We start from the raw sequence: 21,008 nt of genomic DNA on the forward strand, positions 1-21,008 counted from the left end.
CCATAAGTGCCTAACCCGACCCGGCACGCGACCCGCGTGTCTGACCCTACCCAGTCCGCCTCATTAAGGGCAAAAGCGTCCAAATCAATAAAAATGGCCAAAATTTGTGTTTTTTCAAATGGTGGACAAAATTTGATTTTCATTCTTCATTATGGCCATTTGGGTGGATTGTTTCTTTTTTTAATCACCAAAATATTTCAATTACAAATTAATCAAATTCAAATATTAAATTCAAGGGATGTATTCGTTCTGGAGTTTAATGGATTTCTATGGATTTTAAAAGTCTGGGTGTATTCGTTTCAGACTTTTAAAAATCTGCAGAAATCTGGGTGTATTCGTTCAAGACTTTTAAAAGTCCATATAAATCTGGGTGTATTCGTTTCAGACTTTTTAAAATCCATACAAATCTAGGTGTATTCGTTATTCCATTGACTTAAAATCCGGAATGACTTTCATGGATTTCATCCAAAAAATACACACGACGAAATCCGGCCAAGAACCACGAGAATTGAAATCCATGAAGTTTTAAGCGAGCGCTGAGTTCCAGCGCCCGCGGCCGCTGGACCCTAGCGCCCATTGCCAATGATTCCAGCGATTGCTGGGAAACCGCGAGCGCTCGCTATCAAACTTGACGCATGCCCAAGTTGCCGAATGGAAATCTGCTATTGCAACCTACTCCACATACTCCAATGACTCCATGCTTACACGTATACATACTCCCATTAAATGCTTCATCATTACCCACCTCAAACCCCCAAATACTTCCAATCCACTATACACTCCATGCTTACACGTATACATACTCCCATTAAATGATTCATCATTGCCCACCTCAAACCCCAAATACTTCCAATCCACTATACAGAAGGTATACGTACATGTATAAGTCTTTCTCAGTTTTATGTGACTCTCAACATTAAGTAATTGATCAAACTTGAGCAGGGCCGCATTCAAAGACAAGGCGGAATTCGCTTCACTGTCAAGGGCAGTGCTTCTTTCATGCAAGGTGTTGGTCAGCAACGTCGGGTTGGATGGAGAAGTTGTTGCAGTAAAAGTGAAGGGATCGAGGACTGGATGGATTCCCATGGGAAGGAACTAGGGTCAGAACTGGCAGCGCTCGCTGGAACCCAGCAATCGCTGAGTATCCAGCGCTCATGAGCCCCCAGCGGCCGCTGGAAGTGGGTCTAGCGTTCGTTCAATTCCCGCGCTCGCTGGGTTTGTGGATTTCAAGTCCGAAAATATCACGCCAAATTCTTGTTAATTCATTAAAAATCCGACCAAGAATTCATTCAAAATCATGAAGAATCCGTGAGAATTCTATAGACTTTTAAAATCCACTAACTTTTAAAATCTACATAAATCTTGAACTAATACACCCCCTCAGTTTGGATATTTTAGATTTTTGGTTTACTAAGATTCATTTTTTCAAATAAAAACTTGATAATTTGGATCGATTCGGTTCGGTATTTCAAAAACTGATTAAAACTGAAATCATATTATACTTATCATATTAATTTTATTTAATACTCCATCCGTTTCAATAATAAAGACACACTTCATTCGGGCACAGAGATTAAAGTGAGGTGGTTTAAGGAATAAAGTGTTGTGGGTATTTGATTTAAAAGTTGATTAGGGGGCTTTATTTATTTTTATTTTAAATTATTTTAACTCTCCACTCTCTCTCTCTCTCATCTTCTCCAACCACCACCGCCGACCATCGCCGCCGCCGACCGCCACCGCCCATTCCCTCTGTTATGCCACCAAAAATCGAACCCAGTAAATCAAACTTAGAAATCGCAAATTATCCAAAAAAATTAGCACCAAATCTGTGACTGCAAAATAAAAATTGGCAAAGAACAAACAATTCTCATTCCAAACAAAACTATTCTCATTCCAAAATAAAAATTGGCAAATGGTTGAAACAAAAATTGGAAGAAATAAAAATTGACACAAAACTATTCTCATTCCAAAATGAAAATCGAGGGTTCTGAAACTGGGGTATGAATCTTGAAGGGGAACTTAGGGATCTAGGTTTTTGGGAGAAGTAGAAAAGATTGGGGGTTGTGAGATGGCTGCTGCCATCAGAGAGAGAAAGAGGCTGGAGCTGCGTGATGTTCGCTATTTTATTTAACACGCCGCAAGTGTACGGGTGTAATTGAGTATAGCAGTGACAAGGTCGAATCCATAGGGACTAATTGTTATCAATGCCTAATCGTAATCACTTTACTCTATCTGAAAAACCGAATTGTACAGGTTTGATTTTTGAAAACAAATTTAAATTGAAATAAAGGAATACTGAAAAGAAATCAAGCTGTAAGAATTACGTAGTAACAGAAGAAAGAAAGTTTCCCAAGGCAGAGGTTTCAACAGATTCTCCTAACTAACACGTATGATTCAATTAATGAGATAATTCCTAAGGCAATCTCAAAGTTAATTCATACCCACTCCCGTGGCATACAAATCGTTGATTACATGCAAGGCTACCATCCCTGGATCACACTTCTAACATGTAACTCCTAAAAGTTCATAGGATTAACGCCCTCACAATTATTAATTCCCTTTAGAATTAGAATAATTGTGTTCTATGTTCTTAGTTCAGGTTATAATTCTTATCTCCCGATCTCAAATTAAAACCTATGATAATGCTAAATTGGTGATCAAGCAATAAAGCAAGCAATTAAAACAAGAACAAAGAAAGGAATATAAATCTCAATTAATTAAATCAACATGTAGAAATTCGAATCATGTTTACTCCCTAAACCCTGGGAAAAGGGAATCTAGCCACACATAGACATATGAACTAGAATAAAATCTTCAATAAAACAATTGAACATAAAACTATGAAAAACCGTAGAGAAGTCGATGTTCTTCAGTCTTGCTCTTGCTCCGTGTCTCACAGCTCTCAGGAAAAATCAGAATATGATAAAAGGTGTCTGGGATAAGCTAAAAGATGGTATTTATATGCCCTAGGTCGTCTAGCTCGAAAATACTCCAAAAATCGCGTTTTAGGTGAAAAAGCGGAAAAGTTGGGCTGACTCGGCGCCTCGCGCGGGCTGGTCGCGCGGCCGCATGGCTGGGCCGCGCGAGCTCGCGCGGCCACCTCGCGCGGCCGCGCCCCCCGGACCGCGTGATCTTCCCAGACTTCCTGTCTTCCTCGCGCGGGCATGTCGCGCGGCCGCATGGCTGGGCCGCGCGAGCTCGCGCGGTCTCCTCGCGCGGCCGCGCGCCTGGCCCGCGCGGTCTTCCAGCGGGTTCTGCATCCTCGCGCGGCCGTGGCATGCGGCCGCATGCCCGGACCGCGCGACTTCCCGGCGCCCGTCCTCGCGCACGGCCGCGTGTCCTCCGACACACGGACTTCCCGGCGCCCGTTCTTGCTCATCCGATGCCCGATTCTTGCCCCGTTCATGCCTATGGACTCGTCACTTCGCGTATTCCACTACGCTTCATCCAAAACTCCACAAAATGGGTCCAAAACCTGTAAAAACAACACGAGCACGGACGAGTAGTCTATTCCACACAAATTTAACAATTCAAACCAAAGACTCTCAAGAACTCAATGAAAACGCCCAAAAAACTATGAATAAACGCGACAAAGGAGATGAAAAATGCAACTAGAACAACCCCCCAAACTTAAACCATTGTCCGTCCTCGGACAAAAACAAAGATGAACCACAGATGAATCGACAAGAGCGCAGAGAAAAGTGGATAACCTTGTGGCTTCAGATTTATCAACAAAAACAATAGCATGCATTTGTGTCTCCTATCATCAAGAAATGACACTCATGACAAACTTCAAATTATAGTCTTCAACGACTCGCAATCCTCACCAAAAAGATAAAGAAAATACGAACTCTCAACTCTCAAGTGTATCAATCAGAAAGGACGTGTATACGCTCAGTTCAAGCTAAACATGCACTCATCCATAAGCTTGTCAATCGTCTCACCTCTCCATCACTAAATGTGTGCTCCTATGACCAAGATCAAAAAGGTCTTTATTGAAGGTTGTAATGTGGGCTCTTTGGTAAGGTAGGATATGTTTGGCTAAGTGACTCAAAGATGCAAATCAAAGTAATATCATCATCAACCTTATAGCATTCTTGCTCAATTCTATCCTCCACCTTTCATAAAACCAAATTTTCAATATATAATTCACCACAACACAACAATTATCTCTCATGACAATATGACCTTCTATGTATCCTATGTATCCATTTTTTTTCAATTTTTTTTCACTCTTTTCTTTTTCTTTTCTTTTCTTCTTCTTCTTCTTCTTTTTTTTTTTTTTTTTTTTTTTTTTAGACTTGTAGGGTACTAGGATTTTTCCAATCAAAGACAAAGTTCATAAATCATGATCACACACCTCCACAAACCAACATTCCCATAGCAACAAACTCCAAGTTCCCACCCACGGCTAAACCAAATAAAATGGATAATAAAAGCTCAAAGGGGCGAAGCTAGGATCATATAGAGTAAAAGGACAAGTATGGGATATATGGGCTAGCAAAGATGGCCTTCTATCATCTCTCAGTTATTAAGCACACTATGTGACCTCGAGGGAGAAACCAAGACAAGTTCTAACAACCCCCCAAACTTAAACCATTGTCCGTCCTCGGACAAAAACAAAGATGAACCACAGATGAATCGACAAGAGCGCAGAGAAAAGTGGATAACCTTGTGGCTTCAGATTTATCAACAAAAACAATAGCATGCATTTGTGTCTCCTATCATCAAGAAATGACACTCATGACAAACTTCAAATTATAGTCTTCAACGACTCGCAATCCTCACCAAAAAGATAAAGAAAATACGAACTCTCAACTCTCAAGTGTATCAATCAGAAAGGACGTGTATACGCTCAGTTCAAGCTAAACATGCACTCATCCATAAGCTTGTCAATCGTCTCACCTCTCCATCACTAAATGTGTGCTCCTATGACCAAGATCAAAAAGGTCTTTATTGAAGGTTGTAATGTGGGCTCTTTGGTAAGGTAGGATATGTTTGGCTAAGTGACTCAAAGATGCAAATCAAAGTAATATCATCATCAACCTTATAGCATTCTTGCTCAATTCTATCCTCCACCTTTCATAAAACCAAATTTTCAATATATAATTCACCACAACACAACAATTATCTCTCATGACAATATGACCTTCTATGTATCCTATGTATCCATTTTTTTTCAATTTTTTTTCACTCTTTTCTTTTTCTTTTCTTTTCTTCTTCTTCTTCTTCTTTTTTTTTTTTTTTTTTTTTTTTTTTTTAGACTTGTAGGGTACTAGGATTTTTCCAATCAAAGACAAAGTTCATAAATCATGATCACACACCTCCACAAACCAACATTCCCATAGCAACAAACTCCAAGTTCCCACCCACGGCTAAACCAAATAAAATGGATAATAAAAGCTCAAAGGGGCGAAGCTAGGATCATATAGAGTAAAAGGACAAGTATGGGATATATGGGCTAGCAAAGATGGCCTTCTATCATCTCTCAGTTATTAAGCACACTATGTGACCTCGAGGGAGAAACCAAGACAAGTTCTAGCGAGAAACAAGCATGCTTGAACAATCACTCAGGAAACAGAAATAAGACTGTGGAAAATAGTGACAGTCAAGGCTCAAATCTCACAGCTTATTTCATTGATTGCGAACACATTAAAGACCATGCTTATCATTTATCAATCATGCTCAATCTCAACAATGTCAACACAAACACATGCAGTTTTACCATTTTAAAACAGAAATCATCATAGGCCAGTCATCCAACTAAACCATGCACATCTCATCTTTTCACCAAGGTAACAACACAGAGCGACAAACAAAAACAAGACTGACAACTTCTCAACAAAGCAAACAAGACTCAAAACGAAAAAGACAAACTAAAAAGAAACAAAGCAGTAAAGATAGAGTGCCCACACAGCCACATCCCCCCAAACTTATTCTCCACAAGGAAGAATAAGTTTGAAAAGGAAGTGTAGGGCACGGAGTCGAACTCACCGGGGCTCAGGGGGCCGGCGGGTCCTGAGGATTCTGCGGCGGTCCTGGGAAGGCTCGCTGCCAATCATTCATCGACCTCATATACGCCGCATGTTGGCGCATATACTCCTCATGTTGCCGTAGGCGGGCAGCGCGCTCGGCTTCAAATTGGGCATCAAAGTAGCCCTGTTGCTGCCTCTGGAATGCAGCAAATTGATTGTCCACGTGGCCGTACATGTTGGTTTGCAGGTTTTGGAAACCTGCATCCATGTGGCCGTACATGTGTTGCTGCATCGTGGCAAAGCCGGCATCCATGTGGCCGTATAGCCGCTGCTCCATGGCAGGAAAATCGTATCCAGCGGGCGGCGGCGGAGGTGCATGATGGTGGGGAAAGTAGGATGAAGTCCCCGCCTCAGACTCTTGGGGCACGTCGCCCCCTGCTTCATAAGCTGCTTCCTCCTCTGCAGCTTCATCTCTTGCCGCTGACCGTCCTGCCTGTGTTGCCGGTGGGCGCTGGCGTATGAGGTTGAGGTGCTCCGGGGTGTTCAGCAGCCAGTTCGAATGATCTGCCACATCCAGCACAGTGGTCAAGTGCGGGTTGGGCAATGGAAAGTATAGCTTTGGCTTCAAGATCCAGGATAAGTTCCGGCCACCCGTGATGTGTCCCGCTGCTTTTAGCACTTTCAAATCCACCAAAATGTCTTCAGAAACTGCGGTCTCCGTGATCTCAAGTTCCAAGTCGAGAGCGAGGGCGGTGACAAATCCTCCAATGCCAATGGAGGCGGTCGGGGAGGTGAGCTGACTGTGAAATTGATCTAGCAACTGAGGGGCTAAATCAATCTTGTCACCGGTGAGCATACAGTTCAAATGAAGCAATTCGTCAGAACGTAGGTTGCCCACATTCTCCCGAGCAAAGTAATTGTAGGCCATCACCCGCTGTAGGTATCTGAAGACCGGGTTTCTCAATGCTTTGGCCTTTGCACGGCCAGTGACGAAATGCTTGGTGTCCTCAAAAGTCAAATCAGCCATGGCAGCCCATAACTGCTGCGGTTGAAAACCGGCAACACCATATATCCCGCTCCGCGGACTTTCAAGAATGTCATTGAAATTGTTACAAGTCATCCCGTAGTCCTTGTTAAGCAAGCGGAATTGGCACTCCGTGGGAATGGTCCGATCATATTTGATCTTCAAAGTTGACAGGAACTCGATCGTGAGAATCCGATAAGTGTGCCAGTTCCTTGTGAAAACCTGTCGAAGTCTCGCGCGATCGACCATAGCCCAAACATCATCCTGGATGCCCAACTTCTCCACAGTGGTTGGACAGATGTACTTTGTGGGCTTGACCGGGATGTGGATGAGCTTCTCCCAGTTCTTCAGTGAAGCATCATCAGGGAGTTCCACACCGAAGTGGGCCGGTGAGAACTCCGAAACCGGCGGCGCTGCACGATTGGTTCTGGATGACGAGCCAGTGGCTTTGCCCTTTCCTTTGGCGGCCCGGGTTGCTTTCCCCTTTGGTGGCATGTTGAGAATACTTGGATGGATTGAATGGAAGAACGTAAGAGAAAAATATGAATTGGGGTGTTAATGTGTGAAAATTAGGTGTTGTGTGTGTGAAAATCGTGAAAAGGGGAAGAAATAAGGGTGAAACCGGTTCTGGGCGGGTTTTAGCGCGGGTCGCAGTCGGATCCGGGTCGCGCGGGCGCGTCGCGCGGCCGCATGGCTGGACCGCGCGAGCTCGCGCGGCCGCGCCCCTGGACCGCATGCCTCTCCAGAACTTCCTGACTTGTCGCGCGGGCTCGTCGCGCGGGCGCGCGCCTGGACCGCGCGACCTCGCGCGGGCTCCTCGCGCGGCCGCGCCCCCGGACCGCGCGGTCTGGGCGTCCGACTCCTAAAAAAACTCGTTTTTTTTTTTTTTTTTTTCAACTTTTTTGGTTTAAACCTGCAAAAACGCAGCAAACAACGAAAACGAACAAAAGCAAAACGAAACTAAAGTACTAAAACTAAAGAAAAACTCACAACTTTGGGTTGCCTCCCAACAAGCGCTATTTTAACGTCGATAGCTCGACGCTTCATGACTCAACAATCATGAAGATCAATGACGTCCACCGTGTGGACTTGATCCGGGCTATAGTAAGCCTTCACTCGCTGCCCATTCACTCAAAACGGCTCATCTCCTTCTTTGCTCAACTCGATCGTTCCATTAGGAAAAACTTGGGAGATGGTGAATGGTCCCGACCACTTCGACTTCAATTTTCCCGGAAACAGACGAAGACGAGAATTGAATAGAAGGACTTGATCTCCTGCGGCAAACTCTCGCTTGAGGATCATCTTGTCATGAAACCTCTTCGTCCTCTCCTTATAAATGCTAGAGTTTTCAAATGCTTGATCACGAAACTCTTCCAAAGCACTCAAGTGAAGCATCCTCTCTTTTCCAGCCGAATGAAAGTCCAAATTCAACTTCTTCACCGCCCAAAAAGCTTTGTGGGCAAATTCCACCGGCAAGTGACACGACTTTCCAAACACCAATTGATATGGAGACATACCTAAAGGAGTTTTGTATGCCGTGCGATACGCCCAAAGAGCGTCATCTAGCAATATCGCCCAATCTTTGCGACCTCCATTCACAGTCTTTTCCAGAACTTGCTTAATCTCTCGGTTGGCTAGCTCGGTTTGTCCATTCGCTTGAGGATGATACGCCGTAGTGACACGATGCTTTACTCCATTTCTCTTCAACAAGCTCTCCAACCATCGATTGCAGAAATGTGATCCCCCATCACTTACTAAGGCTCGCGGCGCTCCATATCTCGACAAGATGTACTTCTGCAGAAATTTCATCACCACCTTTGAATCATTCTTGGCGGTGGGAATGGCTTCGACCCATCTCGACACATACTCAACGGCCAAAAGGATGTATTGGTTCCCATAGGATGAAGGGAACGGACCCATAAAGTCGATCCCCCACACGTCGAATAGCTCAACTTCCACCACGCTAGTCAAAGGCATCTCATGCCTCTTAGAAATACCACCCATACGTTGGCAACGATCGCAACGAGACACGAAAGCGTGGGCATCCTTAAAGATGGAGGGCCAATAGAAACCACTTTGTAGGACCTTGAAGGCGGTTCTATTGGCTCCAAAATGGCCTCCACTCGGTGATGAATGACATTGAGTGAGGATCGGTCCCCACTCCTCTTCTGGCACACAACGGCGAATCACCATGTCAGCGCATCGTCGGTAGAGAAAAGGTTTCTCCCACATGTAGAACTTCACATCATGATAGAATTTCTTCTTCTTATAAGTGCTCAAGTCCTTGGGTGGAGGATACTTGACGACCAGGAAATTCACATAGTCGGCGTACCATGGTCTAGGCGAGCTCACTTGCAAAATCTGCTCATCCGGGAATGTCTCCTTGATTGGAACTTGAAGTTCCTCTCCTTCCACCGGATTCTCTAGGCGAGAGAGATGATCGGCAACCACATTCTCACAACCACGACGATCCCGAATCTCTATATCGAACTCTTGCAGCAACAGGATCCACCGAATGAGTCGTGGCTTGGCATCCTTCTTATCAAAGAGGAAGCGGATGGCTGCGTGATCGGTGTATACAATTGATTTCGTCCCGATCAAGTATGCACGGAACTTATCAAAAGCGTACACAACGGCAAGCATCTCCTTCTCGGTCACTGTGTAGTTCGCCTGAGCTTTATCCAAAGTCCGGCTGGCATAATAAATGACACGAAAAATCTTGTCCCTCTTCTGACCCAACGCAGCTCCAATGGCAATATCACTGGCATCACACATCAACTCGAATGGCTGCGTCCAATCCGGCGCAATCAAAACAGGAGCTGTGACCAAGGCTTTCTTCAAAGTCTCAAACGCAGCTGTGCAAGCATCATCAAAACAGAACTTGACATCTTTCTCCAACAGCTGACTCAACGGCTTAGCAACCTTTTAGAAGTCCTTGATGAAACGGCGGTAGAATCCGGCATGACCCAAGAAACTATGCACAGCTCTATCATTGGTTGGTGGCGGGAGCTTCTCTATGGCAACAATCTTGGCTCGATCAACCTCCAAACCTGCAGCTGAAACTTTGTGGCCAAGAACAATACCCTCTCGCACCATAAAATGACACTTCTCCCAATTAAGCACCAAATTAGTTTTTTCACAACGAGCAAGCACAACAGACAAATTCTCTAGACAATGATCAAAAGAACTACCAAACACAGAGAAATCATCCATGAAGACTTCCATCACACTCTCAATCAGATCATGGAAAATAGCCATCATGCATCTTTGGAAAGTAGCAGGAGCATTACACAAACCAAAAGACATGCGACGATAAGCAAAAATCCCATATGGGCAAGTAAAAGCAGTCTTGTCTTGGTCTTCCGGGGCAATCATAATTTGATTGTACCCAGAATAACCATAAAGAAAACAGTAAAACTCATACCCAGCCAATCTATCAAGCATCTGATCAATAAAGGGGAGGGGAAAGTGGTCTTTCCTAGTAGCAGCATTCAACATGCGATAATCAATGCAGACTCTCCAACCAGTAACCACACGTGTAGCAATCATCTCATCAGACTCACCCTTCACAACAGTCATCCCCCCTTTCTTAGACACCACTTGGGTAGGACTGACCCACTCACTATCAGATATAGCATATATAATCCCAGCATCAAGCAATTTCAACACTTCTTTCCTAACGACTTCTTGCATAATAGGATTTAAGCGCCTTTGAGGTTGCGCTCTAGGCCTAGCATCATCATCAAGCAAAATCCTATGCATGCAGACACTTGGGCTAATCCCTTTCAAATCAGAGATCGACCAACCAATAGCAGACTTATGCTTTCTCAACACACGCAACAAAGAATCCAATTCACAAGAAGTAAGATGAGCTGATACAACTACCGGATACGTCTCACCATCACCTAGGAAGGCGTATCTCAAGTGATCCGGCAACGGCTTCAACTCAAGCTTTGGGGCGGTCCCCTTTTCCTCCTCCATCTTTTTCTTCTCCTCCTCGGTGCGCAGCTCCAGAAATCGTCCTCTCCTAGGTGCAATCTCTGCAACACTCTCCAATGCACTACAACACTCAAATAACTCATCAGAAAACAAATGCATATCAAGAGGAAAATCAAAATCAGTAGAGAAAAATGAATGAGAGATGCAAGCCTCAAGAGGGTCGCCGAGACCCTTCCATGAAGATGGTGTGTCACAGGAATCAACTAGGCTCAACAGCTTGCACTCCTCCATGTCAATATCTTCTTTCTCATCATAAAACTTCAAAGCTCGATATATGGAGAAGGTGTGGCTCTCATCATTCACTCTCAAAGTAAGCTCCCCATTAGCCACATCTATCAAGGCTCTTCCTGTGGCCAAGAACGGTCTCCCTAGGATCAACGGGATGGTCTTGTCCTCCTCAAAATCCAACACCACAAAGTCAGCTGGGAATATAAACTCATTGACCTTCACCAACACGTCTTCCACTATCCCCCGTGGATACGTCACCGACCTATCTGCCATTTGCAACGCGATCGACGTCGGCTTCATCTCTCCAATAGCCAACCGCTGGAAAATAGATAGGGGCATGAGATTAATGCTTGCCCCCAAATCGCAAAGCGCCTTCCCAAACTGCTGGCCTCCAATGATGCAGGAAATAGTGAAGCTGCCTGGATCTTTAAGCTTGGCTGGGAGCTTCTTCTGCAAGATCGCACTACACTCCTCATTGAGGTTCACCGTCTCGAACTCTCCCAACCGCTTCTTCCTCGAGATGATGTCCTTCAAGAATTTTGCATATTGTGGCATCTCCTGCAACGCCTCCACCAATGGAAGATTGATGTGCAACTTCTTGAAGATCTCCAAAAACTTGGAGAACTGCTGTTTCACCTTCTCCTTCTGATGTCGCTGAGGGAATGGTAAAGTCACTGTTGCTGGCGAAGTAGTCTTCTGCTTTTCATTCTTCTTTTTGCCAGAAACCTCAACGGTGACCTCCTCAGCTTCTTTCTCATCAACCGGCGACACGATCTCTTCCTCAGGCATCTTGGGTCCCTCATAAGTAGTCCCACTCCTCAAATTGATTGCCTTGCAATGCTCCTTGGGATTAACAGTTGTATTGCTCGAAAACTGACCTTGTTGGTGTAGATTTGTAAAAGCATTGGCCAGTTGACCCAATTGGGTCTCGAACATCTTCATCTGGGTCCCCACAGCTGCAGCATTGGACTCCAACTTCTCCATCCTCTCGTCGGACTTGGCCACGAACTTCATTAGCAACTCCTCAAGATTCGGCTTCTTCTCTTCATTTATTACTCCATTGGTGACCGAGAAGCCTGGTGGAGGTTGTATTGCATTATTGGGATTCCCATATGACAGATTCGGGTGTGAGCGACCTCCCTGCTGATATTGTTGTCCTCTATTGTAGCCGCTCTGCTGTCCACGCTGGAAATTCCCGAAGTTCCTCCCATGAATGAAGTTGGCGTCTTCTATGCTTGTCGGATCCTCCACAGCTGGTTCAGGTTTTCCCATAGATATTGCTGAAATTTGTGAACTCAGCTCTGCCAGCTGAGTCGAGATCATCGACAGGGGATCTGAGCTAGATGCTGCAGCAACTTTCTTCAGCTGCACCCTCTCGGACGGCCATTGGTAGCTGGTAGCTGCCATACTTTCTATGATCTCCATCGCGTCCGCGCTTCCCTTCTTGAGTATGGAGCCTCCAGCTGTTGTGTCCATGAACATCCTCGTGCGCTCTCCGCAAGCATTGTAGAACATGACGACTAGAGTCCCTTCATCAAAGCCGTGGGACGGGCACTTCCTCAATTTCTCTTGATATCGTTCCCATGTTTCTGCTAGTGATTCACCTTCGAATTGCTGAAACTGAACGATGTCCATCTTCAGCTTCAAAGTGAGACCAGGAGGGTGAAACTTTCGCAGAAACAGGTGTGCCAACTCTTCCCATGCTGGATTGGCACCCAATTGCAGAGTGTGGTACCATGACTTAGCCTTGTCCCGCAATGAAAAGGGAAATAGACGAAGGCGAATGATGTCATCTGCTACGCCGTTCATCTTTATGGTACTGCATAACTCCAGAAACTGTCTCAAATGCACATTCGGATCCTCTATGGCACTACCTCCATATTGGTTCTGTTGTACCATGGTAATCAGCCCAGTCCTTAGCTCGAAATTATTTGCATTGACTCTGGGCGGCTCTTGGTACTGGTACAGTGGAGTAAATGCCTCATCAATAGGCGGCTGTTTCTGCTCAGCAGCATTTTTCTGAGCATCCAACACCGCCTGCAACTGCTCTCTCAAAGCACGGACTTCTTCCGCAGTAGCCATGTGATCCAACTTGGCTTTGGTCGTCTGGCTGTTGTTATGGCGGCACGTAGCTTCAATCTCCGGATCAAAATCTACTAAAGGTAAACTTTTAGATCTTGTAATCATATACCACCTAAACAATCCACCAGTTTCAAGTTAGAACCACAAGAACGAAGTAAATAACTTAAATAAATAACAGAAATAAAAATCCAGAGTAGTATCAAACAATTAACAGAATAGTACTGATAAAAATCAGTCCCCGGCAACGGCGCCAAAAACTTGTTCGCTATTTTATTTAACACGCCGCAAGTGTACGGGTGTAATTGAGTATAGCAGTGACAAGGTCGAATCCACAGGGACTAATTGTTATCAATGCCTAATCGTAATCACTTTACTCTATCTGAAAAACCGAATTGTACAGGTTTGATTTTTGAAAACAAATTTAAATTGAAATAAAGGAATACTGAAAAGAAATCAAGCTGTAAGAATTACGTAGTAACAGAAGAAAGAAAGTTTCCCAAGGCAGAGGTTTCAACAGATTCTCCTAACTAACACGTATGATTCAATTAATGAGATAATTCCTAAGGCAATCTCAAAGTTAATTCATACCCACTCCCGTGGCATACAAATCGTTGATTACATGCAAGGCTACCATCCCTGGATCACACTTCTAACATGTAACTCCTAAAAGTTCATAGGATTAACGCCCTCACAATTATTAATTCCCTTTAGAATTAGAATAATTGTGTTCTATGTTCTTAGTTCAGGTTATAATTCTTATCTCCCGATCTCAAATTAAAACCTATGATAATGCTAAATTGGTGATCAAGCAATAAAGCAAGCAATTAAAACAAGAACAAAGAAAGGAATATAAATCTCAATTAATTAAATCAACATGTAGAAATTCGAATCATGTTTACTCCCTAAACCCTGGGAAAAGGGAATCTAGCCACACATAGACATATGAACTAGAATAAAATCTTCAATAAAACAATTGAACATAAAACTATGAAAAACCGTAGAGAAGTCGATGTTCTTCAGTCTTGCTCTTGCTCCGTGTCTCACAGCTCTCAGGAAAAATCAGAATATGATAAAAGGTGTCTGGGATAAGCTAAAAGATGGTATTTATATGCCCTAGGTCGTCTAGCTCGAAAATACTCCAAAAATCGCGTTTTAGGTGAAAAAGCGGAAAAGTTGGGCTGACTCGGCGCCTCGCGCGGGCTGGTCGCGCGGCCGCATGGCTGGGCCGCGCCCCCCGGACCGCGTGATCTTCCCAGACTTCCTGTCTTCCTCGCGCGGGCATGTCGCGCGGCCGCATGGCTGGGCCGCGCGAGCTCGCGCGGTCTCCTCGCGCGGCCGCGCGCCTGGCCCGCGCGGTCTTCCAGCGGGTTCTGCATCCTCGCGCGGCCGTGGCATGCGGCCGCATGCCCGGACCGCGCGACTTCCCGGCGCCCGTCCTCGCGCACGGCCGCGTGTCCTCCGACACACGGACTTCCCGGCGCCCGTTCTTGCTCATCCGATGCCCGATTCTTGCCCCGTTCATGCCTATGGACTCGTCACTTCGCGTATTCCACTACGCTTCATCCAAAACTCCACAAAATGGGTCCAAAACCTGTAAAAACAACACGAGCACGGACGAGTAGTCTATTCCACACAAATTTAACAATTCAAACCAAAGACTCTCAAGAACTCAATGAAAACGCCCAAAAAACTATGAATAAACGCGACAAAGGAGATGAAAAATGCAACTACAACACGTGATGGTGGTTCGGCTGCACAGGGCGGTGGTGTTTTGTCGGAACTGGGTCCGCCATGTATCTCGAGCGACGCCTCTCTCTTCCTCTCTCAAATCGAACCTAGAACTAGATCCGCCGGTTCTCAAATCAAACCCAAAAATTCCAGATCCGCCTTCTCTTTCTCTCTCCAATCGAACCCAGAAATTGAGGGTTATGAAATTGGGGGTTGCGTGGTGGTGGTTCGGCGGCTCAGGGTTCCGATATTGGGGGTTGTGCGATGACTGCTGCCATCGGAGAGAGAGAGAGGTCGAAGCCGCGTGGTGGTGGTTCGGCGGCTCAGGACGGTGGTGGGAAGGGGCGCCGTTGCTATCACCGGATTTTCTGGTGGTCGGCGTCCGACGGATATGGGTGGCCGAGGTTGGGTGCGGGAGGTGGAGAGAGAGAGAGAGAGAGGGAGAGAATGAAAGAATAAATTAAGGTTTAGGTTATTTATACCAAGATTAGGTGTTAGATTAATATACTAATTTTACCTATTTTTAGAAGTGTGTCTTTATTATTGGGATAGCCCAAAAAGGAAAGTGTGTCTTAAATAATGGGATGGAGGGAGTATTTAATTGTATTTTTAAAATATGATCATAATGTTAATAAATTTTATTTTTTGGGGATTATATCATATTTTTTTTCAAACTTTTATGACCTTTTCAATTTTCTTGGTCTGTTCCGTTTTGACTTTGATTTCTAAAATTTTGAATAACTCGATTAGGGTTTTTCAAATTCTACAATGTTGGAAGTTTTTTGTGAAAAAAAAAATTATTAACTCAAGTTAGTCCGACTTTAGCAAAAATCTATATAGAAATTTGAATGCTGAAATAAAGTTTTATTGAAAATAAAAACCTAAAAGAAACCCATAGAATACACAACGACATAATCTGAGGGGGGCCTCATTAAAACCTGCTTAGGAAAAATCCAAAGGAAAAATTCATGGGTAGAAAAAAGAGTGCCCGTCTAACAGTAGAATAAACGAGACCACGACGCAGAAAGAGAACAGGGGCAAATGGAACTCCGGCCTGACCATCGCCCCAATGCCACCCGCAACACTCCCTAGCCGAAAACAATAGAAAACCAAGAAAAACGAACATAAAGCGGAGGCTGCCAAACATGGCAGCTTCTGAAAACGATCGACGGCCGAAGGATGAAGCTCACTGCACCAGTTGGACAAAGCGAGAAGTAACATCCTCATTGACAAGATGAGCGATATCAGGAATATATGATTCCAGAAACCTTCATCCACAACATTAGAGGCCATAAAATCAGCCACCCTATTGCCTTCACGATATATATGAGAGCACCGAACTTGGCTATCGATAGTATAAGCCAAAGCATTCTTCCATCTCCCTTTGAAACGCCAAGGTATCGCAGCCGACTGTTGGGAAAAGAGATTTACTGTTGGGAACTTAATAGAATATCATGATCCTTGTTTTGATGATACCAAAATCCATGTGCCTTGATTATAATAGACTAGAACTGTTCGAACTCAAGTGTTAGAGTTCTTTTCTAGTTTAGTTTGCTGTTCTGAAGACTGAAGACTGAAGACTGAAGACTGAAGACTGAAGTTGCCAACTGAAGTATCAGTTGAAGAATCAGTTCGAAACTGATTACTTAATGCGTGCCACGTGGATTCAGCGGACTCATACTAAAGTCAAGTATCAGTTAAACATTCTTCCTCGGACTGAACCTCCAACGTTCAAAGGAAGCCACGTACTCCAAAAGTACAGCCGCATTAAATGCAGAGATCTCAGGATCATCCTTCTCTACAGAGGTCATTGCTATTTGGTGGCTACTTTATCAGAGACGTCGCATCTCCTGCTCCTCAACATAGCCGTTCTTACCAAATAAGGAACCTCGAAGATTGAAGTCTCAGCCCAAATTCAAAAAGCTCTCCAACGGAAGAAATCTTGAAGACTGACACGCACCCGTCGTGCGGTACGATCAAAATACTTGTGTTCACCCTAGACGAATGATACACGCTCCTACGTCTCGCAACCATAATCAAGTCTTAGTGGCAAATATAGGGTCGAATCCCGCAGGGAGTGAGGAACCACTTTATTATCCGACGACAAACTGAGGTGTCGCTGGTCTCAATCTGTATACTCTGCATAAGAAACTAAACAAAGATCAATAATAACAAAGGGATGAGGTTGTTCGGTTAGGTCATAACTGTCGTCAATATTTGTTTCGGTCATAGGCACACTGATAATCCGCCCATGATCCGTATAAACTCAAGGCGTGGCCCAAAGACATTGGGGCGTTTCAAGGGGCTATACTTCACACTTAGGATGGTTGAGTCCATTGTAGTCACTTGGTCCGAAGGTCACACAATCCCCGGTCACAAGGCAGTGCTTCACTCCTCCTTAGATGGTAGTCATACCCGTTACTCACCAAGTATGACCCTCACCAACCTTCTCTCCCGAGGTCCCCAACTCTGCACTTTGAGTGACACATCACATGCCTCCTGGACACAACCATTTCCGGCTTGTTAGTCGACCAGTCATAGACATGCTACGACGCAGAAGTTACCTTCCTCGTTTGATAACCATGGCTTTATGCCTCGTCACAGATGATGGATAATCTCTAGAGAAGCCCAAGACTGGGGAATGACAGTGTATCCCATCAATCTTTTCCCCACCTTCCGGATCTACAACGCCTTTTGTTGACGCTGCTCAACTACTCGATCGTGGGTATACCGGTTGTCACGCCCTGGTACACCTTGGCCTTTGCTTGACACGGACAGCGTTTTACCGAACGGAGATCAACCGTTTGGCCCCTACTGTCCATAGTTTCGAACAGATCCTTCCGGAACCATGAGACTCAACCGAAAGAACAAATGCCTCACGAATGTTTACATATTGACAACAATTATTTCCACCCCTTTAACCTCACCAAGGGATTACTCACACATAGCAGTAAACATAAATGCAAAATTAATTAAGCACAACATGTAACAAAAGGGAAATGCTTAAATAAAAGAAATAGTACCTAAGGCCACGAGCCTTAATCTTGTTCTTACTCGAATTGAAAATGGAAATGATAAAATACTGGAAATGTAAATTGTTTGGATGCCACAACTCGGCAGAAATTAGAGTAATAAACTAGGTAAAACAAAGTTCAGTGGGGCAAGAGTCTTTTCACGCAGCATATCTTCATCCTTTTATACTGCCAAACGGTGGATGGCTAACCCTAGCTGCGCCAGCTTCATATCTTCATCGAGATCTTCTTTCCTTCTTTAGCGCAATCCTTGATTGATCCGATTGAGCATTAACCACCTGCCGCTAGGCCAACACATGCACATAGTTTTATATCAGTCTTTTTTTTTTATAAATTACATAAGCAAATAAAGAAATTTAAAAACCACAAAACGGTAGACTCGAACTCAGAATCTCAAGCCTTGGACATTGACCATCTACCGCTAGGCCAACACACGCACACAATTCTGTATCAATCTTCTTCTTTTTTTGATAAATTACATAAGTAAATAAAGAAATTTTAAAGACCCCGCAACGGAGGACTTGAACCTAGGACTTCAGGTCTTGGGCATTAAACTCCTACCGCTAAGCCAACATACGCACATAATTCTGTATCAATCTTAAAATCACATCATGTGGTCGACATACCTTGTAACGAATTGTGCGAACATGTCATTAAATACCATTCATCCTAGGTGATGTTGTGACAATTGTTGGAATAAATGGTACAAATCAACATAAAATAACACGAAATAACAAAAATTTGAAACAAATATTTTATTTATCTTTTTTATTTTTCAACAAATACAAGTACAAATTTAATAACAATAACCTTAAATATCTATCTATAAATATACGATGATTTTAAAAGAATATTATTGGCTGTGCCGATGAATATTTATTCTATGCATGTATCCACCGACTAAACATCCCCGAAAGGTACGAAATGAATATTTCGCACCATTCGTGCTACACACGCATATGTGCGACAAATCTACGAGCGGAAGAAATGGATGGTGCGAATAGGTACGCTTGGACCATTCATTCCTTTGAGTGATCCCACAGATCTTGGAGCATATAGTATGAATTTGTTTTGTTCCAAAGCTTTTTAGATCGGCATTTGCATCTCATAAATCTCGTAGATCTGAAACTCTTTTAACTCCTAGAATTCATAGTTCACTGCTTGTTGGAGATAAAATAAAATAAAATATAAACAATGGCAACTCGGCATAATATCTTTACCGTGTGGTGGGATAAATAAGAAACTCAACAGATGGAGGATATTGACGACTTCAAAGTGGTGACTGCGCGGCGGAGAATTAGGGATTCGGCAGAGAAAGGATATTGAAGGCTTTGAAGTGGTAGTTGTGGGGAGGAAGAATTAGGAATTTAGCGAATAGAGGATATTGACAGCTTCAGAGTGATGGTTGCGCGACAGGAGAATTAGGTTTTCAGATATATATTTATTGAAATATTGTTGGTGACAACTATTGATTTTCACAATCCTTAATGGATATTTCGCCCCATTTATATATATATATATATATATATATATATACATATGTGTGTGTGTGTGTGTGTGTGTGTGTGTGTGAGCTAAAATAAAAACACTTCTTAAAATATAAAATAAGAATCATTTTCAACTCTTAGATCATCAAGATCTACAGTTGATTCATCATCTTGTTGGATGAATTCATGGTTTCGAGTTCAAATCACATAGGTAGCAAAAAATTTAATTTTCGCAATTCATACATTTACACAGCGAATTCATACGTGTTCAGTGTTGTACACAGAATTCATACATTTTAGGTAATTCGTATTGACGAGTTCATAAATAATTCCAATAATATAAAATAGATAAAAGCAGAAAACGACACCAAAATATACGTGGTTCGATCATAAATGATCTACATCCAAGTTTTCACTATATCCCGTGTAGAGAGTACATTTTACATGGTGAGGGTGAAAAAGAGATAATTCTAACAATGGAGGCCTTGTTTATAAGCATTAAAGTATAGCATTTGGGCCTATTTGACCCCTAAAGCCCATTAGCCTCATCAATCAGGCCCAAACCCCTTCTATACTAATCTATATCTTGAAATCGAGCCATCAGAGCTGGCATATGTCCTAGCTGGAAGGCGGAGCCGAGTTTTAATAATAATAATAATAATAATAATAATAATAATAATAATAATAATAATAATAATAATAATAATAATAATAATAATAATAATAATAATATTCCAGCCCTATTGACTATTGTGCACAACCCCGGTGCATATTTTACTCCTCATTACGTATTTTATATGTTAAGAAGCGTTTATACCGTAGTGATTCATTAGATTTATATTAAAAATTTATCTGATTTCATCCTTTATACAACTACGTATTTAAAAGAATATATTAAATCATAATTTTTTTTATAAAAAAATCTACATGAATATATCAACTATTAGATTTAGACTAGTTAAGTTTCGCTTCATTTTTCATTTTTCTACTAAAAAAAGAAAAAGAAAAAGAAAAATTAGATCCCAAAAATTCTAACAATTAATGATCCTAAAAAAAGAAAAATTATAACACCCTACTTCGCTGAGCCGAGTTAGGTTTCGCTTCATTTTTCTACTAAAAAACGAAAAATTAGATCCCAAAAATTCTAACAAGATATTAATTCTTTAAATATGCATTAAAAATCTATATGATTTTATCTTCCATCGCTATTCGCTACATTAATTAAAAATCCATCTTCTATTTAATATTAACCCTGAAAAGAATAGTTTTTTTTATATATATAATTATATATTATGAAATTTATTATAATTATTCAACCTTAACAATTTATTAATGTGATATTCATGAATATTGTATTCATTGCACACATTTTATGCTAGTAAAGTAAACAACTACTCCCTTCATCCCGATTCATTTGGCCTAGTTCTTTTCGATATAATTATTTACGAGCAAG

This window comes from Salvia miltiorrhiza, chromosome 4 (genome assembly GCF_028751815.1).
Source record: "Salvia miltiorrhiza cultivar Shanhuang (shh) chromosome 4, IMPLAD_Smil_shh, whole genome shotgun sequence".
Taxonomy (NCBI): domain Eukaryota; kingdom Viridiplantae; phylum Streptophyta; class Magnoliopsida; order Lamiales; family Lamiaceae; genus Salvia; species Salvia miltiorrhiza.